We start from the raw sequence: 7925 nt of genomic DNA, 5'->3' as shown, positions 1-7925 counted from the left end.
GACTTGCTGCTCCTTGTGTGGGATCCACTCCTGGCTCCCCGACCAAATGCTCACAGACACAATACATTCCTGTGCTCTCCTGAACACCAGATGGCATGTCTCCATAATGTGCAGCTGGGTCAGATCCCCAAGCACTGTTAGCCTTGCAGCTTCTCCTGCTATGAGTGCCTGTGCACAGGACCTTATGTGAAGAAGTCCTATGGTGATGCAGGATGCAGAAGTCAGAGTGACAGCAAAGTAACACCCCAATTCTTTGTTGGGTGGAGTATAGAATTTATTCCCAGTTGCTGTGGCTGTGGTGTAGGCTGGCAGCTGCAGCTCCAATCTGACCCCTAGTCTGGGAACCTCCATATAGGATTTACTCCCCAGTTCTCACTCCATTAAGGCCAGGCCTTTGGATCAGCTGCTCAAGAGAGTGTTTGGATCGGCATGGCACAAAATCATGGCCAGAATTACTCACCCACACTTGTACAGCAACCTCCAGGGAGCAGGGTCTGGGGTGCTCTCAGGAGGAGAGCAGAGTCAGTAGGAGACTGCATCCAGCTTTCAGGCTGCCTGAGCCCAGAGTTTGAGAGGAAGAAGCAGAGTCACATGCCCAAGGCATTCTCTCCAATACTTTCTCCCCAAATGCCAGACCTTCCTGTCTTCAGGTCTGAGGAAGGATGTGGGAAAGGAGAAGCACAGTTTCCTTTCCCTTTGCATGAAGGCTGTGAAGTTTCACCAGACCCCTGGGAAACACCTTTCTTTCATGCTGAGTTGAGTGTGCTTGAGAGACATTGGTTCAGTCAGTAATAAGTCTATATTCTTATTACATAGACTTACTAGAGATGAACCTCCGGGCTGCTCAAAAGGTAAGATTCCTATAAAAATACACACTGGGGCCAAAGAGTACGTCTAAAGTGAGAGTTGTGAGGTTCTGTGCACAGATCACGCTCCTCCCTGTTGACCTTGCTCAGTAAGTGAGTTTGGGAATTTTCCTGGGAAATGAATGTGACAAGAGAAATCATAGATGGGCAAGTGAAGCTTTGCTACTGCTGTCCGGGTAAACTGGTCATCTTCACCCAAAGCTTTGGGGCTCTGTGGTCCTGACCCACCAGCTGGGTGGTTTTGAATCCTCCAGATGCCTTTCCTCCTAATCAGCCTGAAGCAGAGGAGGCAGTGGAATCTGGGTTGGAAATATGACCTCTGCTCAGGGCTTGTGAGCGCCCCCTGGGGGAAGAAGCATTGACTCAAGGGAAACTATTAAAAGAAGCTTTTCACCGAAAGGACTGTGATGCTTGAAGGGAGAGGCCATAATATGCCAGAGGCCACATCCCTTAGCTTTCTTTCTTGCTTTCTTTCCTTTTTTTTTTTTTTCTTTGTCCTGTTTGTAACCTACACCACAGCTCAGGGCAATGCAGGATCCTTAACCCACTGAGCAAGGCCAGGGATCAAACCCCTAACCTCATGGTTCCTAGTCAGATTCATTTCTGCTGCACCACAAAGGGAACTGGCCCCCTCTTTTTTGTCTTTTGTAAATCCCTGAGCTTTCAACTCAGAGTGCCCAAACTAAAAATCAAGATGTTGGTCTGAAAAATATGGATTCACTTACAGTCACAATAAAGAGGTTTGGGACCAGCCCAGCTCCCTGTACATGGCTTATGTGGAGGCCACCATGCTCATTCTGTCCCTGAGACAGTGCAAGCAGACACCAGGAGGGCACAGGTGCCAGACACTGAAAGTCCCCAGTGCCAGGGAGTGCCAGAATGGTGAGCTTGAGACCGTGTCCTGGCTGTAGGAGCTCAGAGCCGTAGAAGGCAGAGCTGTGTCAGACACTGGGCAGAAACTTCACCTCAGACATGGGGTTTGGTGTGTGCTCTTCCATAATTCTCGGTGCTCTCAATGTGAAAAAGTTGTGTGGATTACAACCAACCAGGCATTGCATTCAGGCGTGTATCAAACTTAATATTTTATGGGTCAGTATCCTCCAGTTTATTCTCCAAGTAAAGGTGGGCCAGGTATCCAAGGAATGCCATGCATGAGTTTCTGACAAGTAAGGGCTGTAGGCAGTTCTGCAGTCAGAAACCAGTTAGCTCTATTTCACCTCCATTTTCTCCTGGGAGAGCAATGTATAATGTCATCATTATTTCGCTGCTTTAGTGTTTCTTAAAATATTCGGAAAAGGGGGGAGTTCCCGTCGTGGCGCAGTGGTTAACGAATCCGACTAGGAACCATGAGGTTGCGGGTTCGGTCCCTGCCCTTGCTCAGTGGGTTAACGATCCGGCGTTGCCGTGAGCTGTGGTGTAGGTTGCAGACGCGGCTCGGATCCTGCATTGCTGTGGCTCTGGCGTAGGCCAGTGGCTACAGCTCTGATTCGACCCCTAGCCTGGGAACCTCCATATGCCGCGGGAGCGGCCCAAGAAAAAAAAAAAAAAAAAAAAAAGGAAAAAAAAAATATTCGGAAAAGGGAGTTCCCCTTGTGGCTCAGCGGTAATGAACCCAACTAGCATCCATGAGGATACATGTTCCACCCCTGGCCTCGCTCAGGGGTTAAGGACCCAGCGTTGCTGTGAGCTCTGGTGTAGGTTGGCAGTTGCAACTCCGTTTTGACCTCTAGCCTGGGAACTTCCATATGCCATGGGTGTGGCCCTAAAAAGCAATCAGAGGCAAACATCTCACACACACACACACACACACACACACAAACACAGAAAAGAATTTAGGCAGTAAAAAGCCTGTGATACTCCTTACAATCCCAATCACATATGCCAACCTGTCTCTGATCCCAGACAAGACCAGAGGCGCCCTCTGGAGCCAGGCCCCAGCCTCACCTCTGTGAGTTCTGCCTACTCAGGTAAGGCTCCTGGGTGACCTGATGAGGGCAGTGAGGGGTGAGGATGGGGGATGGGCCAGTTCTCTTAGTGGAGTGGGAGAACCTGGCTGGGGATGCCTGAAGGAGCTGGGATGGGGTTGAGTCTCTTCCTGGGCAGAAGCAAATCTCAGGAGGGTCAATAAGAAAGATAAGTCCACAGACACAACTTAGAATAGATTTACAAGGTGATCCTGCTGAATAGCATTGAGAACTTTGTCTAGATACTCATGTTGCAACAGAAGAAAGGGTGGGGGAAAAATGTAATTGTAATGTATACATGTAAGGATAACCTGACCCCCTTGCTGTACAGTGGGAAAATAAAAAAATTATAAAAAAAAAGAAAGATAAGTCCAAGGTGGGCCTCTGCCTTTCCAGAGAGGTGCAGGTAACACACACCTGTTGAGGGGCACAGGAGAAGAAAGGTTTGGAGCCTGGTGGTCCTTCTGAGCATTGCAGCAAGGTGGGCAACCCTGACCTCCTTCCTCACAGAGCTGATGAAAACCAGAAACCTGGCCAGCAGGGGGCACACAGGAGCCCACCCCACCGAGGGTCATCTTGATCCTCCCACAACCCCAGAAGAAATGGCTAAATATCACCACTTCCAGGGTGCAGAAAGTGAGGAACAGAGTCAGGTCAGCTGGCCCAGGTGACACAGAGAGTAAGCCACAGATGCTGGCATTTAAAGATACTGTAACTAATCTCTCTGCCCATGTCTGGGTTCCAGGCTCCCATTACCACCCTCTGCACTGGACAGACTCAGGGGACCCAGCTTGGTTCCCAGCTCAAAAGGGCAGGTCAGTGTGAATCCTGGTGCCTTACCTTCCTTACTGGTAAAATGGCAGTGAGCCCCAAATGTGAGGAGGTTCACACAGGTGCATGGCTTCCCCAGTGGGGTTCTGAGAGGGAGGCTGCTTTGCTGCTGCCACTGTTGCCATGGCCGCAGTGGCCAGGGTTGGCTTTGGTCCTGTTGTAGGTGGGCACTCTCTAGCTCCCAATCCATGTTGCCCCCCACCTGGGTGGCCCCATCCATGCAAGCCTGTCTCTGGGGCCTACTGTGACCTCTCCCTGTCAGTGCTGTGAACTCCCTCAAATCTGGGAGCAGAGTTCTCAAGGTGTGTTCCTGGGACCAGAAGCAGCAGCAGCTCCTGGAAAGGTGTTGGGAAAACAGATACTCTGTCTCCACTGCAGACCTCCTGCATCAGAAATGTTGGAGTTTGTGGCTCAAGGGTCTGTGTTTTAACGAGCCATGAAGTTATTGTGATGCCCAGGAAAATGAGAACCACTGCCCTGCAGAAAAAATGACCAGTACCTTAAAACCACCCACACTGACATCCATGGTCTTAAAATATTACTCACCAGGTAACTTCCGGTATAGTGTCGAGGTTCAGAACCACTGCCCTAGATGGTGGTAACACTCAAAGTGTCATCCTTAGACTAGCAGCAGCATTAGAACCTGGGGCTTATGAGAGGCAGTGTCTAAGGTCTGGGCAACATTTGATAAGTCAAAAGGCTTAGCTCATCCAGTTCAGTGATCCTGAATCAACATGTATCCATATGATGAAACTCAGCCCCTCTGGGGCCCAGAAGCTGCCAAGGAGATGCTAATGTGAGCAGGGCTGCAAACCATGGACCTCATCTGACCTCCCATCATGGCAGAGCCACTTAGAAACACGTGTTTGGGCCAGTCATCCATCCCAGAAATGCCAAGTGTCTGTGATGCTCCAGGCTGGGGCTGAGGCTTGTGGGTGAGTCAGGCTGGGGACTTGCTCCCAGGGGACTTCCAGCCTGCATAGAGCTGAGACAAGGATGCTGATACCTGTGCTGCAGAGATGGGTGCCAATAGCTGTGCAACCCATGCAGAGGGCCTGAGGGGGGCTTCCAGGTGGAGGCCACAAGAGAGCTGGCAGGAACCCTCCCCACTCTCGGGAAGGGAGAGATGAGGAGGACATTCCAGGCAGAGAGCAGCCACAGGCCTTGTGCTGTCTGCAGAGGTCGGAGAAGGAGACCTCAGATTGTGTGTCTGGTTTGAACCGCCTGTGGCATACACTCATACCACAGGATCCCCCTGGGCAGCTGTTCCTGTGTTCTCACATCACAGGTTTTACAGCCTCCTCTCCATGTTGTCTCTTCCCTGTATTTGGGCCCCTGTCCTCCATCAGACCAGGGCCTGAGTTTCTCATTGAGGGGCAGGTCACTTGTCCAATCAGTGGCCCAGCAGGGGAAGGGTCACTGTGGCCCCCCCCCCCCCAGAGGCAGGAATGTTCTGAATGGGTCCCTAGGAGCCAGGCCCCAGAAACTTCCCTGGCCACTGTTGCGGCTGGTGCTGTTTGTTCCCAGAGGGCCCTCCAAGGCTGGGCATAAACCCTGTGGCTTTTTGTGGGAGCCTGACAGTGCCAGCTCCATCTTGCAAGGTGTTGGGCTCCTGGGTGCCTCCTGCCTCCATTCCACTCACTGCTCTGCCACTGTACCCTTCCTGGACAAGCCAGTACAGGGATCTGCCCTACCCCAGCCCTGCTGGTGGCATGATGCCTCCATGATGGTGCAGGAAGGAGGGTTAGGAAGAAAAATGATTGGAGTTCCTGTCATGGTGCTGTGGAAGCAAATTGGACTAGGAACCATGAGGTTGCAGGTTCGACCCCTGCCTTTGCTCAGTGGATTAAGGATCGGCCACATTGCAGTGAGCTGTGGTATAGATTGCACATATGGCTCAGATCTGGTGTTGCTGTGGCTATGGCTGTGGCAGGCAGGTGCAGCTCCGATTCATCCCCTAGCCTGGGAACCTCCATATGCCACAGGTTTGGCCCTAAAAAGCAAAAGAAGAAGAAGAAGAAGGAGAAGAAGAAGAAGAAAAAGAAGGAGAAGGAGAAGGAGAAGGAGAAGGAGAAGGAGAAGGAGAAGGAGAAGGAGAAGGAGAAGGAGAAGGAGAAGGAGAAGGAGAAGAAGAAGAAGAAGAAGAAGAAGAAGAAGAAGAAGAAGAAGAAGAAGAAGAAGAAGAAGAAGAAGGAGACAAAGAAGAAGAAGAAGAAGGAGAAGAAGAAGGAGACGAAGAAGGAGACGAAGAAGGAGACGAAGAAGGAGAAGAAGAAGAAGAAGAGGCAGAATGATTAATGTGTACTGAGTTCTTTCTATAGCTCAAATACCTGGGTAGTATCATTTATGTGTGCTCTAATCCTCTTAATGCCTCTCTCAGGTAGGGAGTGTTATTATGCCCCCCATTTCACAGATGAGGACATTGAAGATAGTACATCTAAGTCCTGTATTAAGTGACAGAGATTGGATTTGAACCCATGTGTCAGAATCGGGGCCCATGTGCTTACATACAGGCTAAAAGTGCCTACCTGGGGCAAAGCAGAAAATCTGGGTGGGGGAGACCTTAAGGGGCTGAGTCCACAGGCAGGGTGCAGGGCTGGAGCTGGGACCTTCAGCCACAGGCTAGGAAGGATTGAGTTTTCTGTTCTCAGGGTGAAGGGTTACTCTCTGGTTAGTTTGATGTGGCTGTGGCATAGGCTAGTGGCTATGGTTTGATCTAGGTCCAAGAGTGAAAACCAAATCCCTGGAGAAATTCAGCATCCATGACCCCACAAAGTAGGGGTCCTGGACTCTGGGACCCTGAAAAGCTGTTCCATATGAAACCTACATGCTCAGGTGACTCAGTCATGGGCATGTTTTCTTTCCCCACAGCCAGGGCAAGGCCTTCCTCTCAGGGGCTCAGCTCAGGCTATACCATACCTGTAACCCCAGGTGGTGGGGGGTGGTGGGGTATGGTGGTTACCACACCTGCAACCTCAGCAGGAGGGAGGAGCCCAGGAGCCCAGGAATTGGATGGTGAGTCTGTGGTGATGACCTGATTTAAGGGATGTCTTTTGGGAAAGTTTCTCTTTCTGAAAGAAGGAGCCAGACTGTGAAAGAAGAGGAAGTTTGGACAAAGATGGATGGACAAGGGACTTTAACCCAGAGGTAAGGGGAGGGTGTGACCCACCATGCCTGAAACCTCAGCAGCCAAGAGGCCTTTTCCCTATGCTGAGGACCAACCTACTTTTCCCTTTTTTTTCTCCCTTCCTTCCTTCCTTCCTTCCTTCCTTCTGTCCTACTTTTCCTTTTTTTCTTTCTTTCTTTCTTTTTCTTTTTCTTTTCTTTTCTTTTTTTTTTTTTGCTTTTTAAGGGCACACCAGAAACATAAATGGAAGTTCTCAGGCTAGGTGTTGACTTGGAGCTTCAGTTACTGGCCTACACCATAGCCACAGCCACAGCCACAGCAGCAGCCATAGCCACAGCCACAGCCACGCTGGATCCAAGCCATGTCTGTGACGTACACCACAGCTCATGGCAACGCTGGATACTTAACCCACTGAACAAGGGCAGGGATCAGACCTGCCTCCTCATGGATACTAGTCAGGTTCTTAACTCACTGAGCCACAGCAGAACTCCCAAAGCCTGTGCTATCTAATTAATATATTGTGCCTTGTAGAAGAAGAAACTTTTCTACTTGGCTGCCCAGAAGGAACCACCCTGTAGGCTCTTAATCTTTTATATAACTAAGGTGGGTTCCTGGAACACCTTGGAGTCAGTTGCATGCCCCCCCCCCCCCCAAAACCAGAGGGTTAGTCTACGCCACCTTTAATCCTGGTGAACCTGTTGGAATGAGAGATACATGCAGGAAAGGAAATACATTGTGTTTTCTTTCATTCCAGCCAGTTGGCAAAGCTGAAATGAACCCCAGAGAGATCAGCAAATAGGAAACTGTCCCATCAAATGCCTTTCTGTCCTTTCCTCTCTAACTTGTATTAGTCATGCAAGAACATGGAAGCTACTCATTAACTTCTGTTCCTTATTAGTACTTTGGGAATTTGTATTTTTAGGTCATAGAAAGAAGGATTGCTTCATTGTTGAGTTCTTAGATGAAATAAACTCTGTATCCATCAGATGTCAATAGGCAGTGTCCTGTTGTCTAATTTGTCCAGGCCAAGCCTGAACATGCACCAGGAGGGACCAGTTGGGTTCATACTTTACTCCTGAATTATCCACACCTGTGGGGTCTGATGGGCCCTGGAGGGGTGGGGGTGGTGTTGAAGTC

The 7925-nt window shown here is 50.0% G+C and overlaps 1 pseudogene; it reads left to right on the top strand.

Moving 5' to 3' along the window:
* Window positions 1-1633: 1633 nt before the first annotated feature.
* LOC146404638 (interleukin-37-like) lies at window positions 1634-7629 on the top strand (annotated as a pseudogene).
* The last annotated feature ends 296 nt before the right edge of the window (window positions 7630-7925 follow it).

The sequence above is a fragment of the Sus scrofa genome, chromosome 3, assembly GCF_054392235.1.
Source record: "Sus scrofa isolate SSC_HxYL_T2T_F1_AM1 chromosome 3, Sscrofa_HxYL_maternal_Yorkshire_Landrace_v2.0, whole genome shotgun sequence".
Taxonomy (NCBI): Eukaryota; Metazoa; Chordata; class Mammalia; order Artiodactyla; family Suidae; genus Sus; species Sus scrofa.
This window is presented reverse-complemented; position numbering and strand designations above follow the sequence as displayed.